Source organism: Sminthopsis crassicaudata, chromosome 5, assembly GCF_048593235.1.
Source record: "Sminthopsis crassicaudata isolate SCR6 chromosome 5, ASM4859323v1, whole genome shotgun sequence".
NCBI lineage: Eukaryota > Metazoa > Chordata > Mammalia > Dasyuromorphia > Dasyuridae > Sminthopsis > Sminthopsis crassicaudata.
The window spans coordinates 116,083,851-116,098,171 of NC_133621.1; the positions used below are offsets into that span (position 1 = coordinate 116,083,851).

General features: G+C 33.5%; 1 protein-coding gene across 3 annotated transcripts in view; it reads left to right on the forward strand.

Moving 5' to 3' along the window:
- Positions 1-14,321, forward strand: part of GRM8 (glutamate metabotropic receptor 8) — a 953,266-nt gene that overhangs the window by 213,029 nt on the left and 725,916 nt on the right. The gene's annotated exons all lie outside the window — the stretch shown is intronic.

Genomic DNA, 14,321 nt, shown 5'->3' on the forward strand with positions numbered 1-14,321 from the left:
AAGAACTCAATTTGTGTGTGAGAACAGACATATGGCTATACTGTTAGTAGACCTGTGAAGTATATAGTCATTCTAAAAAACAATTTGAAATTATATTCCGCAAGTCACTAAATATAGCATTTGACCCAGCAACACTGCTTTTACTATCCTTTTATCCCTAGAGATAAAGCACAGAGGGAGAGGACCTGTATGTACAAAAAATATAGGATCTCTTTTTGTTACAGCAAAGAAGTAGAAACAAAGGTGTTCTAAATTGTGAAATCCAGAAAAAAAATATATTCTATACATGTAATGGGATATTATTTTACTATAAGAAATGACAAAAGGGATGCATTCAAAGATATCTGGGAGTATTTGTATGAATTATTACCAGATAAAATGAGCAAAACCAAGAGAACAGTTTGTATAATGACTATAATACTGAAAATGACAATAACTGTGAAAGACTTAAAAACTGATCAATGAAGTGATGAGTCATGATTCCAGAAAACTGATAATGAAACATGTCAACTAGAAAGAATAAAATATACATTTTTAGATGTGACCAATACAACATAAAAACAAAAAAATAACATTTGTTTTTCCTGATTGTACTTACTATTTATTTCAAGGGAGAACTTTTATTGGAGGAAAAAATTTTATGGGCTAGAATAGGAGTAGTAACAGTAATGTAGGGAAGGAAAACACGGGAAACACAGAAATAAACCAGAGTTCAGGTGGACTTTCAGAAAGTGCATAGACCAGAAGGACAATATTGGTATCAAAATGCTGAAGTTGAAATATATTAAAAAAACCCAAAATAAAACCCAAGAAATTGTATATGGAATCTTCATGTTTTAAGCCATCTTCTTTTTGCTTGTACATGTCGAAATGTTTATTTTGTTAATAAATGCTATGTTCTAAATAATAAAAATATAATTAATGCTATCCTTGTAATGTTTATTTTCAAACACAATTCCCCCCCAAAATATTTCCTATAGATTCTTAGATATTTCTTTTACTCTTTGCCTGAGTTTTTGGGAGTCTTGGAGGCTGAAAAAATTCAATTGAGGTGTTCTCAATCTTATTTTGTTCTCACACATTCATAAAATAATTAATAATATTACTAACTAACATTGTATAGTGCTTCCTATGGACCAAGCACTGTACTTTGCAATTACTATCTCATTTGATCTTCTCAACAAATCTGAGAGGAAGGTGCTATATTAGAAGAGGAAACTGTAGCAAATAGAGATTTACTGATTTGCCCAGGGTTACTAACTAGTAAGGGTCTGAGATCAAATTTGATTTCCGCTGTTCCTGACTCCAGGCCTGGCACTGTATCCATTGTGTCACCTAGCTGTCAATGGAAGAGGGGTATAGGGAGGGAAGGTCAAGAGGGATTCATGCCTTTCCAATATTTCATCACATCCAAGACTCAATAAGAAGAAAGTTAAGAAATGATGTTTTACTAGAAACTTTCCAGAGTTCTTAAAAGAAATTATTTTAGGATATTTTAACTGCTTTTGAATATGAGGTGTATCCAAGCTATATGATATCTTTATTAATGTCTCCAAATCCTCTCCTTTCCTCCTCAATTTTTTATTGTTTTCTATTTTCCCTTGTATGAACAGCTTTATATTGTGCTGATTCATGATTACATGGTTTCCTAATCTCAAAATAAATAATGGTGATTCAAAAAAATGTATCAATATGTCTGGTTAGTTAATAGAATCCCATGGGAGATAGGGACATGATTAGGTCATCAAGTCTTCTGTGTCCCCCAAATAAGTTTTTGTGATTATTTTGCTAACATATATAAATGGGAGATGTATTATAAACTTCAAATTCATATAACAATTATTCTTAACTCCCAAGAAAACTGAAAGTAAGATTTTAAATCTTTTTGGAATTATAGATTAAAAGTATATTAGGAGACAGTTCAGTGATTAAGTCTTAGACAACATCTATCCACACAACTTCTTCAGACCTCATTTTAGACCTTCATTTAGACCTCAGATTGCATTTTATTTTGGCCTGTGAATCTTCAATGCTGAAAGGTCTATTCCTAATTTTTTTCAATGCTAGAGATGACATACTCTCCTTGCCTTAACAGATATTTTCCTTTATTAGTACTTTTTTCTTCATGAGTAATTATGGTCAAGACAGCTGAACACTGGAAGTCAACTTCCTAGTAATAATAATAATAATAATTTATTTTCTACCTATAGTCTCTTCCTTCTCCAACTCATCCTTCATTTAGCTGCCAAATTGATATTCCTAAAAGACAGATTTAAATACATTAATTTTACCCACATCTTAACCAAAAGTCTTCATTAACTCCAAACTTTTCAGCTTGGCTTTTTAAATGCCTTAGTTTGGCTCCCAAACTTTTCTGGTTCTATATCACTTTATTGCTAATTACATAGTTTCGTTTTCTCCCTCCCCACTCAAATGTTCAGCTATCTATTTTCAGACAGGTCATTTTATGCCCTTTCTCTGTGCCTTTCCATAAGTTCTCCTACATACATAGAATTGACTCTTTCCTAATCTTTATCTCAATTCCTCCCCCCCCCACCAAAAAAAAAAAAAAACCTCCTGCAATGCTTGGTTCAGTAGCTACTTCCTACATGAAACTTTCCATGATTCTCTCATTATTTAGCAGTTTTTACTTCAAAATTACTTTGTTTTACTTTATATAAGCTTTGGAGACATTATATCATTTTAGTTGAATACAAACTTCTTGAGGACAAGAGTATTTTTTGGTTTGTTTTTAATCTTTCCATTTTCAGTATCTAGGACAGTTCCTAGCATGGGGTAAACAATAAATCTTGAGTTGACTTGAACAATTTATATTTATGTAAGTTTTTAACATTTAATGAAACTTTGCAGGTAGGTTGTATTGTATTAATGAAGACTCAGATATTTTGTTACTTGTTCTTAATCACATAGGTGGCAGAGCTGAGACTAAAAACCAGGTCTTTTGACTCTAAAATCAGATTCCTTTTAAAAATGGTATAATCCTTGTTGAGCTATTTTGATCCTCAGGCAACAGACATGGACTGCTTCTGGGGCTATAACCAAGAAATTAAAATTAACAAACATTTATTAAGCAAATATTATTCTCAGCAATCTGTGTTAGGATCTGTAGGAAATGTAGAGAATAGTTTCAATGTGAACCTTGCCTTCATGCAGCCTACCTGTTTAGTAGGGAGATAGGGCACATATATTAATAATTAAATACACAATAAAACACAAAAAGTGCATCAGATAGAGGAAACCTGGAAAAGTAGGTAGTGTACTAGACTAAGAATCAGGAAGACATGCTCAAATCCTCCATGTCATACCTATCAACTGTCCTTTAAACTCTGTATTTCTCATATGGCACTTAATTACTAAATCATAAATGGATTGACTTTTGTCTCAATAGAGAAAGTTTCCATGGAGGAATCTCCTCTTATGGGTGAATTAAATGATATTTTATATATTGTATGTTACACCTCTTTCCAGTGAATATGTTCTGGAATCCATCTCTTTAGAACAAGCTAAGAGTGCAGATATTGTTAATTGTAACTTCAAGATGCAAATAGAATTCTGGGAGAATGGCCATTGGTACTGGCAAGCTAAAAGGGATTGCTGAAAATTGGTTTTATACGGAATCAGGCAGAAGATGTATGTCAATGTCTGCTATCCAGCCTCTATGGAGTCAGAGAAAAATGGTGTGTTTCTTTGCTTCTTATACATGAGAATCTAATTGATAAACTGTAGTGAGTCGGATGGAATGCTCCAAATTTTAAGTTATCTGAGCAGATATTTCCTGTTACTACTGAAGACATGCTGAATAGGAAACAGAAAAGAGATGAGATTTTTATCTGAGTTAGTTGTTTTCAATCTTTTATTATGAAGAGGATTTTAGAGAAGAGACTTTACATAATAGTTGAGTAATAATGAGTTTCCAGAGAAAAGATGTAAATTACAGATCTATTAAGGATTTGAGATGTCATTGGTCAGAGCAAATATATTACAAATGTGTTTATTCTATGTAATAATGTTTGTGATTGCTTTCAGATACTGGCAATTTATGTATCCATTCAACAACTTATATTTATTAAAAATAGAAAAACACAAATTAGTAATAGGAAAGGCAGTTTCTTCCGTTCATCAAATATTTGATATTTAATGAATTAGAATGGCAGTTCAAGCTAATTAATTAGAAGAGAGTGCAAATTTATTAATGAGGAATAAATTATCTAACATAATATTTGATTGCTTTAGAATTTAGAATTAATAAATTAAATATTAGCAATGAGTCAAGTGGCAGCCAGAGGCTAGGTGACCTACAAGTGAGTATGGTCAGATCCTAAATTCTTCTATGCCTTTTACATGCATATTTATGGATAAGGTACAAGCAGTGTACTGTCAGGTCTAAGGAGAATCATGGAAGGATAGAGCTGGAAGGAACCTGAGCTGTTATCCACTGCAACCCCCTTGAAGCATCATTATTCATGCTTTTTGGAAGGTCATCTTACTCAAAGTTTTTCCAGCTTGATAGGACTTGCCAGACCTTGTTTTTCACTGGCATAGCCTTTAAGAACCCAAGGTCACCTTCATGCTGAGATGAGTCACTGGAAAAAGACTTGTTCCTAAGATAACCTAAGCATCTTGGAAAAATAATAAAAGAAAAGATAATTAAGCCTTGTTCTAAATTGAATCATTGACTCTCAAATGTCAACAGTATTTTTTGGCTCCCATCTATATGACAACAGGAACATAATTAAGACCAGGAGAATGGTTCTTATGTGTATATCCTCATTGTGGTTGAGTCATTTTAGTTGTGTCCATTCTTTGTGACCTCTTTGGGGATTTTCTTGGCAGAGACAAGGGAGTAGTTTGCCATTTCCTTCTCCTGCAGATAAAGAAACTGAGGCAGATACAGTGAAGTGACTCATTGTGATTCACACAGCTAGTAAGTGTTTCAGACAAATTTGAACTCAGGGAGATAGGTCTTCCTAAGTGTCCAACATTCTGGGTACCATGGCATCAGTTAGCTGCCCAGAGTGTATATCCTGCTGCCTTTTGCAAATGATCTATCTCTTTGGGCGTTTACTAAGTTATAGAGCCCTGATTATAGATAAAATGTATTTTGCTTTCATAACTTGCAAGCCTATATTAGGTTAATAAGTTACAAAATTATTTTATACTTTTTATTTTAAAAGATCATGTCTATATTTAGAGCTTATTTGCTAAAGTCAGCCAAGATGATCTAACTGGATGGGACTTTAGAGCAGCTAATACTGGGCTGCTCATACATTCCTCCTTAGTACCCATCATAATATAATCAGGCAGCAACCAGGAAAACATAGATCAAAAGAAATGAGAGTCAAATTAAGGTGTATGCTTTAACATGACAACCATCAAAGAACTGACTTCTTTACTAACCTTGTTTTTCTCTTAAGAAAGAACTGTGTGTTTGAAAAAATTTGAAGGAATATCTGGAATTCTTAAGAGAAACATCAGGCAGCCTATGGGATTTTGAGAAGAAAAGCAGCACTTATAAAATTTTTAAAATATTGCTACTTCTGAGAGTGCTAATTCTTTAGAACTGTTTTTTTAAAATGAAGGTTAAATGAGGTGTCAAAACAGATAATAAATTGAGGAAATCTGTATTGATTTGGTTATAGTATACACCTCTCCTCAGATTTTATATTTCTTTTAGGAACTTTCAGCTTTCTTTCTGATTTTTGAGATTATGTAATAGCATGAGCACATGAACTTAGATTCTCTCTGGACTGTTTTATAACACCAAAGCTTTAGGGATGGCTGAATTAATTAACCTAGGGCATGATTAAACTATATGCTCTTCTTCATTATTACTGTAAAGTGAAAATTAGTACATCTCAAAAAGCTATTACTTTATTTGGCTAGATGTATACATTTAATAAATCTGATTTTGAGATTGGTTTGGCTGTTAGTTGCATTACTCTTTTATTCTCTTCCAGTTTATTTTACAAAATGTTCTCCCCCTTCATGTACCCAGCCAGCTCCGTGCCATCTCCATGAAGCATGAAAATATTGTGACTTTACTCTCCTTACATTCATTAAGTTGAAAGCTATAACTACAGATGCCTTTTATGATTCTGTCTGCTGAAATTCAGTGGCAGCTATTTCGAAGTGGCTGGATATGTTAGATGGTGGAGAAGTCAAGGAAGACAGGGGCAGGGAATGTGATGATGGGGCAGGATAAAACAAAACTGTATCTCTAAACTCTTAGAGTTATGCTTAATTCACTTGGAACATGTTATCTTCTATTATGACTGGTTATACATCTCTTTTCTTGTAGAAATCTAATAAGAGGGCTATGCTTTTTTATTCTTTTTTATTATAGCTTTTTATTTACAAGATATGGGTAATTTTTCAGCATTGACAATTGCAAAGCCTTTTGTTTCATCTTTTCCCCTCCTTCCCCCCCAACCCTTCCCCCAGATGGCAGGTTGACCAATACATGTTAAATATGTTAAAGTATAAGTTAAATACAATATATGTATACTTGTTTATACAGTTATTTTGTCGTACAATAATAATCGGACTTTGAAAGAGTGTACAATTAGCCTGTGGAGGAAATAAAAAAATGTAGGCAGACAAAAATAGAGGGATTGGGAATTCTATGCAGTGGTTCATAATCATCTCCCAGAGTTCTTTTGATGGGTGTAGCTGGTTCAGTTCATTACTGCTCTATTGGAACTGATTTGGTTCATCTCATTGTTGAAGAGGGCTACGTCCATCAGAATTAATCATCATATAGTATTGTTGTTGAAGTATATAATGATCTTCTGGTCCTGCTCATTTCACTCAGCATTAGTTCATGTAAGTCTCTCCAGGCCTTTCTGAAATCACCCTGTTGGTCATTTCTTATAGAACAATAATATTCCATAATATTTATATACCACAATTTATTCAGCCATTCTCCAAATGATGGGCATCTACTCAGTTTCCAGTTTCTGGCCACTACAAAGAGGGCTGCCACAAACATTTTGGCACATATAGGTCCCTTTCCCTTCTTTAAAATCTCTTTGGGATATAAGCCAAGTAGTAACACTGCTGAATCAAAGAATATGCACAATTTGATAACTTTTTGAGCATATTTCCAAATCATTCTTCAGAATGGCTGGATGTATTCACGATTCCACCAACAATGTATTGGTGTCCTAGTTTTCCCACATCCCCTCCAACATTCCACATTATCTTTCCCTGTCATTCTAGACAATCTGACAGTTATGTAGTGGTATCTCAGAATTGTCTTAATTTGCATTTCTATGATTAATAATGACTTGGAGCATTTTTTCATATGGCTATAAATAGTTTCAATTTCTTCAACTGAGAATTGTCTGTTCATATCCTTTGATCATTTATCAGTTGGAGAATAGCTTGATTTCTTATAAATTAGAGTCAATTCTCTATATATTTTGGAAATGAGGCCTTTATCAGAACCTTTGACTGTAAAAATGTTTTCCCAGTTTATTGCTTCTTTTCTAATCTTGTCTGCATTAGTTTTGTTTGTACAAAAAGCTTTTCAATGTGATATAATCAAAATCTTCTATTTTGTGATCAATAATGATAAATTCCCTTTGGTCATAAATTCCTTCCTCTCCCACAGGTCTGAGAGGTAAACTATCCTATGTTTTTCTAATTTATTTATAATCTCATTCTTTATGCCTAGATCATGAACCCTTTTTGATCTTATCTTGGTGTATGGTGTTAAGTGTGGGTCAATACCTAGTTTCTGTGAGGGCTATACTTTTTAAAGGAGACTTGTCTCTAGAGATCCTAGAACTACCTGGTTCATGACAGTCTAGCATTTGGGGGAATTCTCTAACTAGCTCCCTTTTTAATTTTTAAAATTTTTTTATTTTTGAAAATATCAGACTTAATATTATTATAATATTCTCATTTCGGTCATATCTGATTCTTCATTACCCTTTCTGGGGTATTCTTTTTTTTTCTTTTCTTTTCTTTTTTCTTTTTTTATTAATTTTTATAATTATAACATTTTCTTTGACAGTACATGTGCATAGCTAATTTTTTTTTACAACATTATCCCTTGTACTCCTTTCTGTTCCGAGTTTTTCCCCTCCTTCCCTCCACCTCCTCCCCTAGATGGCAGGCATTCCCATACATATTAAATATCTTATAATATATCCTAGGTACAATATATATGTGCAAAACCAAATTTTGTTGTTGTTGTTGTTGCAAAGGAAGGATTGTATTCACAAGGTAAAAATAATCTGGGAAGAGAAACAAAACAAAACAAAACAAAACAAAAAAACAATGCTCACAGTTTACACTCATTTCCCAGTGTTCCTTTTCTGGATGTAGCTGATTCTGTCCATCATTGATCAATTGGAATTGGATTAGCTCTTCTTTTTGTTGAAGATATCCAATTCCATCAAAATACATCCTCATACAGTATCATTGTTGAAGTGTATAATGATCCCCTAGTTCTGCTCGTTTCACTCAGCATTAGTTGATGTAAGTTTCTCTAAGCCTCTCTGTATTCCTCCTGTTGGTCATTTCTTACAGAACAATAATATTCCATAACATTCATATACCATAATTTACCCAACCATTCTCCAATTGATGGACATCCATTCATTTTCCAGTTTCTAGCCAGTATGAAAAGGGCTGCCACAAACATTTTGGCACATACAACTCCCTTTCCCTTCTTTAGTATTTCCTTGGGATATAAGCCAAGTAGTAGTATGGAAGGGTCAAAGGGTATGCACATTTTGATAACTTTTTGGGCATAATTCCAGATTGCTCTCCAGAATGGTTGGATTCTTTCACAACTCCACCAACAATGCATCAGTGTCCCAGTTTTCCCACAGCCCCTCCAACATTCATCGTTATTTGTTCCTGTCATCTTAGCCAATCTGACAGGTGTGTAATGATACCTCAGAGTTATGTTAATTTGCATTTCTCTGATCAATAGTGATTTGGAACACTTTCATATGAGTGGAAATAGTTTTAATTTCATCATCTGAAAATTGTCTTTTCATATCCTTTGACCATTTATCAATTGGAGAATGGCTTGATTTCTTATAAATTAAAGTCAATTCTCTGTATATTTTGGAGATGAGGCCTTTATCAGAACCTTTAACTGTAAAAATGTTTTCCCAATTTGTTACTTCCCTTCTAATCTTGTTTGCATTAGTTTTGTTTGTGCAGAAACTTTTTAATTTGGCGTAATCAAAATTTTCTATTTTGTGATCAATAATGGTCTCTAGTTCTCCTTTGGACACAAACTCCTTCATCCTCCACAAGTCTGAGAGGTAAACCGTCCCGTGTTCCTCCAATTTATTTATGATTTCGTTCTTTATGCCTAAATCTTGGACCCATTTTGATCTTATCTTAGTATGTGGTGTTAAATGTGTTTGCATGCCTTAACTAGCTCCCTTTTAATGGAGAAAAGGGTTGACAAGACAGCTGAATGACTTATTGTGATTAAGTTCAGCTCTCCTTCAGCACGTCAATCAAATAATTAAACTATATGAATTTTTAAAGACTTATATGCCAGGTTGAAAGTTAACAAAATAGCAACACATACACCAATAAAAAATACAATATAAAATAAAAGAAATAATCTAAGGGAAATTCGTGTCTCAGAAAAATGAATGAGTTAAAAAAAATAGGTTCTTATACAATAAAGAGATGGAGTAAAGGAAGTCATCAGAAAGAAAGAACAAATAACAAGAAGGTATTCAGAAGCAAAATAGGACTTAGTTCAAGAATCGACACTGTGAACAATAAGCTCAATAAGAGAAGCAAAGGAATATGGGGGTATCTTTACAAAATGGAAATAAGGTCAATGAACAAAAAATGTAGAAAGAAAAAAAACATGAGAACTGTTAGCTTAGAACAGTTATTAGAATATCTTAATAAACTGGTAAATTTTATGAGGAATAAAATGGGTCAGGGAAATTAACAAAGTACATTTTGAAAGAGTTCATTAAGAGAAAGTTGTGAGAATCATGCAAATGAAGCTTATGGATTTATCCTAGAGGAGATAAAGGGAAGGTTAAATTAGGTTAACAGGTTATTTTAAAATTAGTGAGTAACTTTAAATGGTTAGTTTTCAAAATATAAATATATTTGGCTAAATTTAACATTCATCATCACCTGAATCTCTAAATTACTGTAGATTATTTATAAGAATAGAAATAAGTTATTGAGATAAAAAAGATGTAGAATTAATGGTAACATCAAAGTTATAGGAAATGACCAGTTATCCACTTGAATTTAGCAAGACCATTATGATAGATATTTGTAAGGTAGTTTAATTTTATTCAATTTGAATGACTACCATTCTTTCCATTAAACCAGTTCATTAAGTGCCTGTCACACACAGATTTTGTTCTAGGGACTCATCAAACAAAAAAAAAAAAAAACTAAAAAAAAACAATTGTTTCTGCTTTCAAGGATTTTACAATTTAGTATTTGACGTTTGTTTTTGATATCCTCAAATTTGTTTTTTCTTCATGATTTTGCCCCCATCTCCATGTAGACACCAGTGTCTCCATATTCCCTATTAAATTCTGTTTTTAGGGGAGAATTCTAAATTCATTTACATGAAATGACTGATAATTTCCCTGGGAAATTTACATTTATAATAAACAGATCTAAAGAAATAAACTTAACACCACATCTCAGCTGGAAGGGCCCTAGGAGGTAACTTAGTTGAAGTCTTTCTAGTCCAATCCCATATTCTACACATAACTGTAGCCCAGAGAAGATAAAGGATGAATGTAGGTAATAAGTATCATAGACAAGATTTTAATCAAGGTCCTCTAACTTCAGACAGTAAATAAATATTTACTGAATGAGTTCATTCAGCATCGACAGTCTCTGCTCTACACCAGGCTTGATGCAGCTATCTGCAGGAAGGGAAGTCGGCTCTCTACAGGAAGAAGAATCTGCCCGAGAGATTTGAGTTGACACAGCAGATCTCCTCCCAGAGAGCGATCAGCAGCTTCTGGAGACAACAGCACATTACATTTGGCGCCCAACGTGGGGCAAGTACTTTTGCTTATCCTGACAAGGACTTATTCTGAGCCCTTCAGAGGAGCTAGACTGGACCATAGCAATCATTATTTATGATCATTATTTAGGGTGAGAGTGCTGTCATACCATGCTGGCTGTTCTTCTTGGCTTTGTGGAATGGCAGTTTTACAGTCTTCAAAACCATCTTTGGCAATGGGTACAAAGTGGAAAGAGCACTAGACAAGAAGTCAGAAGACCTTTGTCTTAGTATTAGCTCTGCAAACTACTAGTCATGTGACATTTAATAAGATAACCTCTCTTCTACATTTTTTAGGAAAGTAATAATACTCTATGCCCTATCTACATTTTAAGTTTCCTTTTTATTAGCTCATTATCCATACTATGACTTATAAATATAGAAATACTTCAAGCTTCTGTCCCAGGCCCTTTCTCCTTTTATAATATCTCTTTGTAACCCCTATAAGTTTAACTATCATCTCTACGTAGATAATTTCTAAATCTATTCATCCATTTATAGATCCTTGACTCTTTCTCAGCTCATACATAGGTAAATATATGTATTCATAAAGTCGATGGCAACAGGACACCTAGGTGAGAAATTCTGTAGATACTATGTCTATGTGAGTATGGGAGAAGGGGAATATGAGTCAGGGAGATGTTTTTGAACTTTGCTCTAGAAGGTGAGGGTAAGAATGGATAAGTGAAATAGAATATGAAAATAATGAAAAAAATTAAAATTTGAGAAGAGGAGAAAAAACAAGAAAACTTTCTCTGAGGCTTAGATAAGAAAAAATGCTGAAACTGCACTCAAAAAAAGAGAAGTAGTCCTTAGATTTAACACAGAATAAATCATTGAAGACCTCCATAGGAGAGTTTTGTTATCTCATGTTATTTCTTTAAAAACATTTTTTGGGGGTGGGTGAGGATAGAGAGATGAATTGATTTTTTTTCACTGAAAGTTAAGAACAAATGTTTAACTAAAAGTGCAACAATGACTTGTTTTCATTTAATTTTATTTTTCTCTTATATTTAGGCACCTTTTATTTTTGTCTTCAGATAACTTATTTACTTATCTAAAAGTTATCCTTTAAAATTTCATTCATTTATGATATATATACAAAGCTTTGAAAAATAATGTTAATTCTAAAATAATTACATCATATATCATTACTCAATTAAGAAAAATAGGCATTTATAGTGTTATAGCAATATTTAGAAATCCTGTTGCACATGTTCCTTTAAACCAGTCTTGATTGAGATGAAAATTTCAAGCTATAGATCCATCTTTAGGAATTGTAAAGGCAGAAATTCTTTCTAGTTGGCACTATTTATCATCAAAGAAAAACATTGTTAGTGGGATTCAGTCATTCCAAAGTTGCACCAATAAAAAAGTTGTGATACTACTTAAATTAATCTACTTATTCAGTGCCATACCAATCAAACTCCCAAGAAATCATTATATAGAGCTAGAAAAAATAATAACAAAGTTCATCTGAAAGAACAAAAGATCAGGAATTTCAAGGGAATTGATGAAAAACATGCAAATGAAGATGGCCTAGCTGTACCAAACCTAAAACTATTATAAAGTAGTGATCATGAAAACCATTTGTTACTAGCTAAGAAATAGAGAAGGCAAACAGTGGAATAGGTTAGGCTCACAAGACATAATTGTTAATGACTATAGTAATTTAGTGTTTGATAAACCCAAAAACCTTACCTTCTGGGATGAGAATTCACTATTTGACAAAAATTGTTGGGAAAATTGGAAATTAGAATGGCAGAAACTAGGCACTGATTCACACCTGATATCATAGGTGTCTACCTATAGTTTACCTTCCAGATCTGTGGAAAAGGAAGGAATTTGTAGCCAAAGAAGAATAAGGGTACATTATAGAATGCAAAATAGATAATTTGGATTATATTAAGTTTTTGTACAAATAAAATCAATGCAGACAAGATTAGAAGAGAAGCAATAAACTGGGAAAATTTTATATCCAAGAGTTTTGTTAAAGGCTAATTCTAAAATATTCAGAGAATTGACTCAAATTTATAAAAAATTCTAGCCATTCTCCAATTGATAAATGGTCAAAGGATATGAACAGACACTTTTCAGATGAAGACATTAAAACCATTTATAGTCATATGAAAAAATGCTCTGAATCATTATTGGTCAGAGAAATGCAAATTAAGAGAACTCTGAGGTACCCACTTCTCAAATTGGTTAAGATGACAGGAAAAGATAATGATGAATGTTGGAGGGAATGTGGGAAAACTGGGACACTAATTAATACATTGTGGTGGAGTTGTGAACTGATCAAACCATTCTGGAGAAAAATTTGGGACTATTTCCAAAGGGCTATCAAACTGTGCATACCCTTTGATCCAGCAGTGTTTCTACTCTGCTTATATTCCAAAGAGATCTTAAAGGAGGGAAAGGAACCCATATGTGCAAAAATGTTTGTGGCAGCCCTTTTTGTAGTGGCAAGAAACTGGAAACTGAGTGAATGCCCATGAGTTGGAGAGTGGTTGAATAAGTTATGGTATATTAATGCTGTGGAATATTATATTCTATAAGAAACAATCAGCAGGATGATTTCAGAAATGCCCGGAGAGACTTACATGAACTGATGCTAAGTGAAGTGAACAGAACCAGGAAAACATTTACATAGCAACAATACGACTATATGATGATCAATTCTGACAGATGTGGCTCTTTACAACTTTGAGGTGATTCAGGACAGTTCCAATGGTCTTGTGATAGAGAAAAGTCAACTGCATCCAGAGGGAGTACTGTAGGGATCAGATGTGGATTCAAACATAGCATTTTCACTCTTTTTGGTGGTGTTTGCTTGCATTTTGTTTTCTTTCTAATTTTTTATTTGATCTGAATTTTTTGTGCAGCATGATATTTGTGGAAATATGTTAGGATTCCTACAAGGTGCTAAGTCACTGGAATGGATATAATTATCTAATTTGTACTTAACAATTCTCTAGTTCAGTAATGTATTTACTAGAATTCCATGAGATTCACACCTTTAAAAGAGCATACTTTTAAGAAGCTCCCACAAGCCCAGGGAGTACCCAAAAGCCCACTCTTAGAGGCCAAATCTGATTCCCACACTCTAGGAGATTCAGAGTCAAGACAGTCATTTGAAATTCCACTGTAGTGCTGGCTGGAGACATTGGGAAGATGAGAGGCTGGAGATATTTGGACAAGAGATCATTGGGAACCAAATAGAAAGGAAGGCCTCCAGAAAGCTAGGTGAGCCCCAAGTGAAGGAGGCAAG